This window comes from Ursus americanus, chromosome 35, assembly GCF_024610735.1.
Source record: "Ursus americanus isolate L20-20 chromosome 35, mUrsAme1.1.p, whole genome shotgun sequence".
Classification (NCBI taxonomy): Eukaryota; Metazoa; Chordata; class Mammalia; order Carnivora; family Ursidae; genus Ursus; species Ursus americanus.
The window spans coordinates 8,034,397-8,046,758 of record NC_142161.1 but is presented as its reverse complement, the minus strand read 5'-3'; the positions used below and the strand labels follow the sequence as shown (position 1 = coordinate 8,046,758).

The 12,362-nt window shown below is 40.3% G+C and overlaps 1 long non-coding RNA gene and 1 other non-coding gene across 9 annotated transcripts in view; one reads left to right on the top strand and one right to left on the bottom strand.

Moving 5' to 3' along the window:
* LOC123795723 (uncharacterized) overlaps positions 1–12,362 on the bottom strand; it is an 870,146-nt gene that overhangs the window by 810,457 nt on the left and 47,327 nt on the right. For 6 of the 8 annotated variants that reach the window (XR_015722989.1, XR_015722993.1, XR_015722991.1 and 3 more), the window contains exon 1: positions 9,403–10,080. The exons of 1 other annotated variant lie outside the window; for it this stretch is intronic. This is a non-coding gene — a long non-coding RNA (uncharacterized LOC123795723). Of the gene's footprint in view, positions 1–9,402; positions 10,083–12,362 lie in introns of those variants that run through there. One more of the 8 variants, XR_015722994.1, reaches the window with a different exon arrangement.
* Positions 1,782–1,888, top strand: LOC123795821 (U6 spliceosomal RNA). The gene has a single exon (XR_006780606.1). It is a non-coding gene; the product is annotated as a U6 spliceosomal RNA (small nuclear RNA).

Sequence of the window (12,362 nt, the reverse complement as noted above, 5' to 3'; positions counted from 1 at the left end):
AATAAAAATTAGATACTTAGCTGGAGAAAACGTATCCTTTTATTCTGGTGGTTTATTATAAGTAAATGTATTCTCTCAAACAACTATATAGCTTTTTTCGAGGTTCAGAAATCCTTCTATCTGGGAATCTGGGGATCCAAGGGTTCTTACCTTGATGAAAATCTTAGACTATTCCTTAAACGACCATAGTGCAACACAATAAAAAGAATTATGATATTAAAGCTGTGTGGCATTCATCAAATGGTAACCCAGGGGTGAAAGGTCCTATATCCCATTTCCAACTCTTTGACCATCTACTGAACTACTGTATTTTTCTCTTTAAAATTACCTAAAAGATATAAGATATCCTCGTGCTTATAAGATTTTTGAAATTTTAAGGAATCAAAAGAAATTTGTTCTGTGAGCAGGTTTTTCAGTTTGGTTTGGGGCCTTTGATTCAGGGAACAAGCAATCTCCTTCTAACTCTCTCCAATGGACAGATGTCCTCTTTCAACCTGTCTCTTGGTTCAGTACAAATCAATGAACTCAAGACCCAATACACCATGTCTTAAAAATCCATTTAGAAAACAATTGCTCTATTCAAAGTTCATCTCCTTCCTTTATCAGAAATTGCTGGAAATGTAATTTTGCAGCAAGCATTTCATTTCTTGTCATGAAATAGACTGAGGTAAATGTAAAGTCAATGATTAGATAAATGTAATGTCTTGGGCTGACGCCACGATGCAATATTTGATGGTGTGGTCAGTACTGATGGATGTTTTGTATAGTTACCCAGTTGTATAATAGGACAAATTCCCATGACTCTATTTAAAACACCATGTGGCTCCTCTCAATTAATATTACCGAAAGTACTTTGGCACAAATACAAAAAGCATGAGGGATTAGTGCTGAGCACACAAGTGCAAGTCTTCTTTGCTCTACAGATTCTCCTTCATACAATAAACCGTATCTGTGTGCAATTTATTTACTAAGCCACACTGCATGCAGTAAATAACACAACAAAGATTATTCCTCCTTCAAAAATCACTACTATGAGATTATAAATAGAAAGCCTGTGCTCAGTAATCTCCAATAGTACAGTTAAGGATTAAAACCTGATGAAGTTAACACATACATAGGCACACACATAAGCACTACAGCCATAGATACACATTGTTTATGAAAGTCTCTTCATTTTAATGTCAAGAAAATATATTTATCTTCTTTATCTCCTGCTATCAATATACATATTCAATATAAGGGGGGGGGGAGAAAGAGATGACTTCCTTTGAGAAGTAATAAAAAACAGAATATTAGTAATACCTTTAGAAAATATCTTTTGGAAATGTACAGGCTAAATTTTCTGGCACACTGATACCCAGACTACATAACACAGGAATTAATCAAATGATACAATAATAAGTATCTTTTTAAAGCTCCCCTTCCCTTGATGACTGTTCTTCAGTGGTTGTATTTCAGTGTTATACAGAAACCCATGATTATCAAGAACAATATTCAGTCACTATCATGTGTTTCAAATTGATACGTTTCCACTATTGACCTTTTTAAAAATGAAAAAGTCTAATATTTTTTTAAAACATCTAACACTTAAATAATTGTCAATACACCAACATTTTATTTTCTAGTGTCCTCAGGTCCACCAGAGGATAGTGATTTAGAAACTTTGTTGTCTCTACTATTGAAGTAAAGTGAAGAATATGTGACCACTATTTGTAACACTTAAAAAAAATATATGACCATTTTTTAATTATTAGTATTCATATTAACCACAATTGATAGTTATACTCATTTCAGTAGCACACATACTAAAATTAGAATGATACAGAGAGGTTTAGCATGTCTCCTGCACTAGGACAACGTGCAAATTTCTGAAGTATTCCACAAATGCATGTGCATATGCACGTGTGCGCGCGCGCGCACACACACACACACACACACACACACACACACACACATTATATAATCCCTTGGTTCCGTATAATGAAAAAAAATCTTGATACATTTTTGAAGTCATATGTTTATGACCATGACTTACAAATATATATTTTGAAATTGTTGTAATTTTGTAATTTTCTAAGTTTTAAATCGTTCTTTGTAAATTTTTTTTTTTTTTAATTTCTCCAGAGATACTTGATTTTTCTCTGCGTTGGTGGAATTCTATATCACACAATCCTGTTTTTTAGCATGTTTTCTTTTTTCTCTGAAATCTCTTCTTTTTATTTCTATTTCTGGTGTTACAAAATGGCATGATAAAGTATAACTTAGTTGAGACTTTTTTAAATTTAATAATATTTTTTATTATATTATGTTAGTCACCTTACAGTACATCCCTAGTTTTTGATGTAAAGTTCCATGATTCATTACTTGCGTATAACACTCAGTGCACCATGCAATACATGCCCTCCTTAATACCCATCACCAGCGTATCCCATTCCCCCACCCCTCTTCCCTCTGAAGGCCTCAGTTTGTTTCCCAGAGTCCATAGTCTCTCATGGTTTATTCCCACTTCTGTTTACCCCCACCCTTTCTTCTTCCCTTTCTTCTCCTACCGATCTTCCTACTTCTTTTGTTCCATAAACGAGTGAAACCATATGATAATTGTCTTTCTCTGCTTGACTTATTTCACTTAGCATTATCTCCTCCAGTCCTGTCCATGTTGCAGCAAATGTTGAGAAATCATTCTTTTGGATGGCTGAGTAATATTCCATTGTATATATGGACCACATCTTCTTAATCCAGTCATCTGTTGAAGGGCATCTCAGCTCCTTCCACGATTTAGCGATTGTGGACAATGCTGCTGTGAACACTGGGGTGCATATGGCCCTTCTCTTCACTACGTCTGTATCTTTGGGGTAAATACCCAGTAGTGCAATTGCTGGATCATAAGGTAGCTCAATTTTTAACTTTTTAAGGGAGCTCCACACTGTCTTCCAGAGTGGCTGTACCAACTTGCATTCCCACCAACAATGAAGGAGGGATTCCCTTTCTCCACATCCTCTCCAACATTTGTTGTTTCCTGCCTTGTCCACTTTTTTCCATTCTAATTGTTGTAAGGTGGTATCTCAAGGTGGTTTTGATCTGAATTTCCTTGATGGCTAATGATTTTGAACACTTTTTTCATGTGTCTGTTAGCCATTTGTATGTCTTCATTGGAAAAGTATTCATATCTTTTGCCCATTTTTTGATTGTTTCTTGTGTATTGAGTTTGAGAAGTTCTTTGTAGATCTTGGATACCAGTCTTTTATTTGTAGTGTCATTTGCAAATATCTTCTCCCATTCCCTGGGCTGCCTCTTAGTTTTTTTGACTGTTTCCTTGGCTGTGCAGAAGCTTTTGATCTTGATGAAGTCCCACAAGTTCATTTTATCTTTTGTTTCTCTTGCATTTGGGGATGTGTCATGAAAAAAGTTGCTGTGGCCGATGTCAAATAGGTTGTTGCCTATGTTATCCTCTAGGATTTTGATGGATTCCTGTCTCACATCAAGGTCTTTCATCCATTTGGAGTTTATCTTTGTGTATGGTGTGAGAGAGTGGTTAAGTTTCATTCTTTTGCATGTAGCTGTCCAATTTTCCCAGCACCTTTTATTGAAGAGACTATCTTTTTTCCACTGGATGTTTTTTCCAGCTTTGTCAAAGATTAGTTGCCCAAAGAGCCGAGGGTCCATTTCTGGGCTCTCTATTCTGTTCCATTGGTCTATGTGTCTGTTTTTGTGTCAGTACCATGCTGTCTTTGTGATCACAGCTTTGTAGTATAGCTTGAAATCTGGCATTGTGATGCCCCCAGCTTTGTTTTTCCTTTTCAACAATTCCTTGGCGATTCGGGGCCTTTTCTGGTTCCACACAAATTAAAGGGCTGTTTGTTCCAGTTCTTTGAAAAATGTCATTGGTATTTTGATTGGGATGATACTGAAAGTGTAGATTGCTCTGGGTAGCACAGACATTTTAACTATGTTAATTCTTCCGATCCATGAGCATGGAATATCTTTCCACCTTTTTGTATCTTCTTCAATGTCTTTCAAGAGTGATTTGTAGTTTCTAGAATATAGATCCTTTATGTCTCTGGTTAAGTTAATTCCAAGGTAACGTATGATTTTTGGTGCTATTGCAAATGGAATGGATTCCCTAATTTCTCTTTCTTCAGTCACTGTTCATGTATAGAATTGCAACTGATTTCTGAGCATTGATTTTGTATCCCGCCACATTACTGAATTGCTCTATAACTTCTAGTAGTTTGGGGGTGGAGTCTTTTGGGTTTTCCAAGTAGAGTATCATGTCATCTGCGAAGAGAGACAGTTGACTTCTTCTTTGCCGATTTGGATACATTTTATCCCTTTTTGTTGTCTGATTGCTGTTGCAAGGACTTCTAGTACTATGTTGAAAAATAATGGCAAGAGTGGGCATCCTTGTCGTGTTCCTGATCTTAAGGGAAAGGCTTCCAGCTTTTCCCCCATTGAGAATGATATTTGCTGTAGGCTTTTCATAGATGGTTTTTATGAAATTGAGGAATGTACCCTCTATCCCTACACTCTGAAGTGTTTTAATCAGGAAAGGATGCTGTATTTTGTCAAATGCTTTTTCTGCATCAATTGAGAGGGTCATATTGTTCTTGACTCTTTTCTTGTTGATATGATCTATCATACTGATCAACTTGTGAATGTTGGACCACCCTTGCATCCCAGGGATGAATCCTACTTGGTCATGATGGATAATCCTTTTAATGTACTGTTGGATTCTATTAGCCAGGATCTTGTTGAGGATTTCGGTGTCCATATTCATCAGGGATATTGGTCTGTAATTCTCCTTTTTGATGAGGTCTTTGCCTGGTTTGGGGATCAAGGTAATACTGGCCTCATAGAATGAGTTTGGTAGTTTTCCTTCTGTTTCTATTTTTTGAAACAGCTTCAGGAGAATAGGTATTATTTCTTTTTTGAATGTTTGGGAGAATTCCCCGGGGAATACGTCAGTCCCTGGACTCTTGTTTTTTGGGAGGTTTTTGATCACTGCTTCAGTCTCTTCATAATTAATCAGTCTGTTTAAAAAATCGATTTCTTCCTCTTTCAGTCTTGGTAGTTTATAGGTTTCCAGGAAGGCATCCATTTCTTCCAGGTTGTTTAATTTATTGGCATAAAGCTGTTGATAAAAGTTTCTAATAATCCTTTCTATTTCATTGGTGTTAGTTGTGAACTCTCCCTTTTCCTTCATAATTTTATTAATTTGGGTCCTTTCTCTATTCTTTTGAATAAGTCTTGCCAGTGGATTATCAATCTTTTTTCTTCTTTCAAAGAACCAGGTTCTAGTTCTGTTGATCTGCTCCACTGTGCTCCTGATTTCTAATTCATTGATCTCTGCTGTAATCTTGATCAACTGCTTTCTCGTGCTTGGGTTAGGCCTGTTCTTCTGTTCCAGCTCCAGCTTCTTGAGGTGAGAATATAAAAACTGCATTTTAGATTTTTCTATTCTTTTGAGTGAGGCTTGGATGGCTATGTGTTTTCCCTTTAGGACTGCCTTTGCAGTGTCCCATAGGTTTTGGACCATTGTGTTTTCATTCTCATTGGTCTCCATAAATTGTTTAAATTGATTTTTGATTTCCTGGTTTATCCAATCATTATTGAGCAGGATGGTTCTTAGTTTCCAAGTGTTTGAGTTTCTTCCAAATTTTTCCTTGTGATTGAGTTCCAATTTCAAAGCATTGTGGTCTGAGAATATGCAGGGAATAATTTCAGTCTTTTGGTATCAGTTGAGACCTGTTTTTTGACCCAGTATATGACCTATTCTGGAGAAAGTTCCATGTGCATTCAAAAAGAATGAGTATTCTGTTGTTCTGGGGTGTAGTGTTCTATATATATATATCTATGAGGTCCATCTGGTCTAGTACGTCATTCAAAGCTCTTGTTTCTTTGTTGATTTTCTGCTTAGGTGATCTGTCTACTGCTGAGAGTGGAGTGTTGAGGTCCCCTACTATTAATGTATTTTTATCTTTATGTCTCTTTATTCTGGTTAAGAGTTGGCTTATGTATCTTGCTGCTCCCCTGTTGGGGGCATAGGTATTTTTAATTGTCATATCCACTTGTTGGATATATCCTTTAAGAATAATATAGTGTCCTTCTGTATCTCTAACCATCTTTAGTTTAAAATCTAATCTGTCTGATATGAGAATTTCTACCCCAGCTTTCTTTTGAGTTCCATTGGCATGAAAAATGGTTTTCCATCCCTTCACTTTCAGTCTGGATCTATCTTTAGGTTCAAGATGAGTCTCTTGTAGACAGCAAATGGATGGGTCATCTCTTTTTATCCAATCTGCAACCCTGTGGCATTTATGGGAGTGTTTAGGCCATTCACATTAAGAGTGATTATTGAGAGATATGATTTTAATGATGTCATGTTGCCAGTAAAGTCTTTGTTTCTACAGATTGTAAATTTCTGTTCTGTATCACTCTTGGGGCCTTTTTTACTTTTATAGAACCCCCCTTAATATCTCCTGTAGGGGTGGTTTCATGGTTACGAATTTGGTCACTGTCTGGCGATCCTGGAAGGTCCTTATCTCTCCATCAATTCTGAATGACATCCTTGCTGGATAAAGGATCCTTGGCTGCATGTTTTTCTCAGATAGAGCTTTAAAAATGTCCTGCCAACCCTTCCTCTCATTCCAGGTCTTTGTAGACAGGTCTGACATTATTCTGATATTTTTGCCTCTGTACGTGAGGAATTTCTTTGCGCTGGCCGCTTTCAATACTGTATCCTTGGATCTAATATTTGCAAATTGCCCTATGACATGACGTGGCATAGGTTTGTTGTGGTTGACCTTGGGAGGGGTCCTCTCTGCCTCTTGGACACGAATGCTTATTTCCTTTGCTAAATTAGGGAAGTTTTCAGCTACAACTTGTTGGAATATCTCTTCTAGACCTCTGTTTTTCTCCACCCCATCAGGGATGCCAATGATTCTGACATTGGAACATTTCATTGAGTCAGTAATCTCCCATAATCTACATTCTTGAGATTGGATTTTTTTGAGTCAAGTTTCTGTTTTAACTTCCTCTTCTACCATCACATCGTCCAATTCACTAATTCATCTTCTGCCTCATTTACCCTGGCCATCAGAGCATCTAGTTTTAACTGCATTTGATTCATAGCATTTTTTATGTCTGCCAGATTCGCTCTCATTTCTGTCCTTAGAGATTCTATATTCTCGTTAATATTTTCATTAATATTTTTTTCAAGTCTACACATCATCCTGACCATTGTTACTCTGAACTCCAACTCCATTTCGGATAATTTGGTTATATCCATATCCATCAGGTCTGTGGCAGAGGCCACAGACTCATTATCTTTTCTTTGCTGGGGGGGATTTCTCCTTCTCGTCATTCTGATGAGGAAAGGTTGCGGGGTTGCCCAGAGCCCAAATTATTGACCAGGATCCAGGCAATGTGCACTTGTTTTATAGGGACCTTAGGGATGTTGGCTTCTTTGGGGGAGGGGCCTTCCACGCTGATTTTCAGGCAACCCTGTTTGGGTAAAGTCTCCCTATCCCCTGCAAGGGGGGATGGGCATTGGCACAATGTGAGCTGGTATTTCCGGGCTTTTGTTCTCTGGTGGCTTTCCCTGGCAGTTTTCTGTGGCTCTTCTGAGAGTCAGAGCAGCAGTGGCGGTATCCCAGCCTCTGTCTCAGAACAGAGAGACTGCAGTTGCTCTCCACTGAGCTCTCTTGGCCTCTTTAACTCTGTTTCTGTTGGTGCTGCTAAAAACCCTGCAGCGTCCAGGGTTACACACCCCACAGCCGGTGTCTCAGCCCTCACTTCCAGGGCCCGCACATCTCTGTCCTTTGTGTTTCTAACACCAGAAGCAGCCCCGGTTCCCTCGTGCGCTCCCAAGCTCTCTGTTTCAGTGCGGTTCGCGCGCACTCCCAAGCGCCGGTTTTCAGTCTGGTCGCGCGCCCGCTCCCAAGCTCTCGGTTTCAGTCTAGTTCAAGTGTGTGCTCCGGAGATCCAGTTGTCAGTCTGGTCACATACGCGTTCCCAGACTCACAGTCTCAGTCAACTCTCTCGAGGGTGCCCGTCCACAAGTCTGGCTGCTCCCCAGTTCAGGTGGCTACTGCTTCCCGGCGCCCGAGCACTGCAGCTCCCTCCCCCTTCTGTTTATCTTCCGATATCTGTGCGCGGTTTCACGGCTCCCCACTTCGTACCTCAATACTCAGCGCTGGAGATGTTCATTTGTAGAGATCCAGATGCGTCTTCCTGCGTCTCAGGCTGATTCCGTGGGTATTCAGGCTGGTCTGATATATATATCCAGCTCGACTCAGGGGACCAGCCGAAAAAGGGAACCCCTACTCCTCCGCCATCTTTCCCCTCCTCTTTAGTTGAGACTTTTAATTCATTGGGCTGGTACAGTGGAGATTGCCTTTTTCTTTCTTGGGATTTTTGTGAATTGTTAATTTTCTCCCCTTCCATTTTTCTCCAACATCCTAGAACTTCTATTAGAAAATATTTAAACACCTGGATCTTTCTCTACTATGTTTCATCTCATTTCCTTCTTTCCTGCTTTTCAGATTTCCCCTACTTTATCTTCTAAACTTTCTAGAATTTGTTGTGTTTTTTTTTTTTATGTTTTTTCAAATAGCCTCCAAGTCTATTGCTTTGGATGCAATAAACACCTTCCCTTTCTTCTTGAGGATATGGGTTACGGTTTTCTTGCCTTTTTGTTTTCTTCTCTTTGCACTCCCCGTTTCTTCCGTTCTGTTTTGTTTTGCTTTGCTTATTTGTTTTCTTCTCTGCTTTTCTTGGTGGAGGCTTCACTAATTGTGGCAGTGAGGCAAGTTTCAATCATAGGACTTGCAATTACCAAAGCTTAAGAATCTACAGGTTATTGCAAAAAAAGAATACAAAATGGTAGCGGCATTGAAGTAGGAACTTCATTTCAAAGGCTGCTCACAGCACAGATCAGAAGCCACAAGCTAGCTCTTACTATCCTCCATCTGCAGGGTTGTAGTGGATGTACTTCCCCTCAAATCACGAACCACCAAGATAGGTACAGAGTACCTCAGACCAGGGGACCTAATGTAAGCGTAGTATTGTGAAGGAACCCAGCCCCAGTGGCAGAGTCAGGGTGGGGGAAGGTCACCTAAACCAGGTGTAAACCATCACCTCGCCGTTAACAAACAATTTTCATAAGCCGGTGCAATTAAGCAGAAACTCATCTTGGCCCCGCAGTTGAAAAGCAACTCCATTAATCAGTACAAGTCATGCCTTGTCTGGAGTCAATACAGTCTTGGTACATATCTTACTTCAGCAAAACAGCTCAGACTAATTCCAGGCATGCCGGAATTAACCCTCAAGGAGCAGAGGCTTTCCTTCAGTAAAAGCGCGAATGAAAATATTAACTGAAACTCTGAATAGGCACGCATGGCTTACCTTCAAATCTCGGTGAAAAGGCATTTGCACTGGAGACCATTAAACGGGAACCTGGGGAATTTCATCACTTCAGGCTATTCAGATTCTCCACAGAAAGTTGTGGCGGCGAGAAGCCGGAAGTGTCCTGACTTCCTGCTGGACGACCTCTCGCGGGACAGGGGGAAGGCAGCTGCGAGATGTCCCGCGTGGCTCCGGACCCCTCCCGGCAGAAACGCTGCCAGACACAGAGTCCTGCCGCCCTTTGCGCCTACGCTTTTCCTCCTTCACTTTCAACGGCCGTATGTAATGGGCAGTTGCTGGAGATCTTTCAATTGTTACTTCTGACACTGGATTGAGTGAAGGGTTTTCTGTTCACACCTGGGATGGCCCCAAATGTTACAAATTAACAAAGCAGTCATTGAATGCAGCAGTTTTCATGGAGACTGCCTTACCCTGGCAAAGATTATTGAGGTAAGACTAAAGACGTGTAAGTATTACAATATTAAGGCAGAACCACTGCTGTAAAGCCTTTTACAATCCTCTGGTCAAGCTGCTTCTTTCCATACTGTGTTTACAACATCATCAGGGTGAAGAAGTAAAGCATGCGGAGTACAGCTTTGATCCAGTGGAGTCTGTTGGTTTGCAGCTCTGGTGTTTCCCCAGAGTGAATTCAAATCTGGCCCATGTATATGACAGGGCAAGGAGAGACTGAAGAGGTAGACCATTCCAGATGGGCAGATGGAAGTTTTAATAAGCAAGAGGAAATTTTCAACTTTTAATGTTTGGGGCTCTGCTTCTGGGCTCCTAAGGAAGCTATGCTTTAATATCTATCAAGGTCAGAATGACTGGCAAAACCTCAAAACACGGGCTCTAGTTCTGCCCCAGGCACACGTCCGCTTTGTTATAAATAAATAAATAAATAAATAAATAAATAAATAAATAACCAAAAAGGAGCATTCTCTCTCTCTCTTCTTTTTTTTAAGATTTTTAAATTTATTTGGCGGGGGAGAGAGGGTGGGGGTTGGACAGAGGAGAGAGAGAGAAGCAGACTCCCCACTGAGCACAGACTGTCAGGTAGGGCTCTATCTCAGGACCCTGAGATCATGACCTGAGCAGAAACCAAGAGTCTGCCTGTTAACAGACGGTACGACCTAGACACCCCCAAAAAGGAGCATTCTGAACATATGATAAGAGAAACTTCACTGGTTCTCATAAGATTAAAGTCATAAGCCTTGCATATACTAAAAACATAAGATAAAAACATAAGATCAACTTTCTGGAATGTCCTCCAGCATGATGGTTTGTAACTCTTTATAGAAAACAACAACAACAACATATATAACCCTACATCACATGTTCCTTTTCTGGAGCACTCTCTTCTTGGTGAAGATTGTATATCCCAGGCAGCTGCCCTAACTTGGGCTTAAACAAAACTCTTTTCCTTTCTCTTTAAAATTACTAAAAGATTTGATCATTTTGCGTTGACAAAAAATTTACAATCCAGGCTTGTCTTGGGTGGTGGCAAGAGGAGTAGCTCTCTGTATCTGCCTGCCAGCATCTTAAGAGTTTAGAGGCCTTAACAGGGTTCAGGCACATATATAGTTGAGACGGTCTCAATACCACACTACTCTGTTAAGGACGTTACCTGAAGTATTTCCTAATGTGGGAAGGGGTGATGGACATTGGGGAGGGTATGTGCTATGGTGAGTGCTGTGAATTGTGCAAGACTGATGAATCACAGACCTGTAACCCTGAAAGAAATAATACATTAGATGTTAATTAAAAAAAAAGTGCAGAACATACATTCCAAGAATAGGGGAAGGAATAAAGAGCCTCTGATTACTGGGTCCAGTTCAGGGGTCAACCAGCAATCACATCCTCTTGATGACCTCCTCCAATACTGTACCTCTCCTGACCAGCTCTTACAATCTGACATGTCTCCCCACCTTTGACAATGTACCCTGGGCAGTCAGCAGGTTTGTTAGCATGAAGGTAGTTCCTTTGACAACTATCTAGCTGCACCATAGGCAGATCCCACAGCAACAATATAAGCACATGCAAGAGAAAATACAGATTAAGATAATGATCCCCAAAATAAGTACCAATATTTTTTCCCACCATGAGCCCTCTGACACAAACCACTGATTTATTAAGTCCCATAGGCTGGGGTCGAATCATTCAGAATATGCATCTGTGTCCTTGTGATCTAATAAAGATGATATAACATTAGGACATCATAAATTAATAGTCGGCCAAGCCAAGGTGGTTGTTAGTAATTTAATCTGATACTTTAATATTTCATTCTTTCTTTCTACAAATCCTCCTGCTTGTGTGTTATACGGGAGATGGAACCTCTATTCAATGTCATGTTCTTTTGCCTGCTCTTGCATATCATAACCTCTGAAACGTGATCCCTATCACTATTCAACAGGGGTACCTGTAGTTGGTACTCAGCTTCTCTCATCCCCTAATGGTGGCAGCCTGGTTTGTATGGCAATAGGAAAAGCTTGGGTTAGGTCAGACACGTGTCCACACAAACCGAGGCATACTTAGAACCCTCGCTAGGAAGACGGGGGCCAGTACGATCAATTTGCCAGTTCCTCCTGTGGATGGCCTCAGACTCCTTTGGCAGTTACCTAGAGTGTTGTTTAGAACACACAGTTCATGATCTTACTACATTAATCAAGTCACTACATTTTAAGGGCAATCTGGCATCCTTGGCAATATGCCATCCCTCTTAGGCACTATAGTGGTCACTCTTTCTGTGCACCCAATCAGCTGTATCTCCTGAAAAGTCAGTTGCTAGGGCTGGTACCTGACCTAGGGTATCAGCTTCCTGATTTTCAGGGAGTATCTGCACTTTATGAGTCAGGACATGGAAGACAGTGAGGACAGCTTCAGGCTCTTGTAAGCGAACCCAGATATTTTTCCACATATCCTGACAAGGGCTTATTCGTGATCATCCACACCTCAGCTTTCCA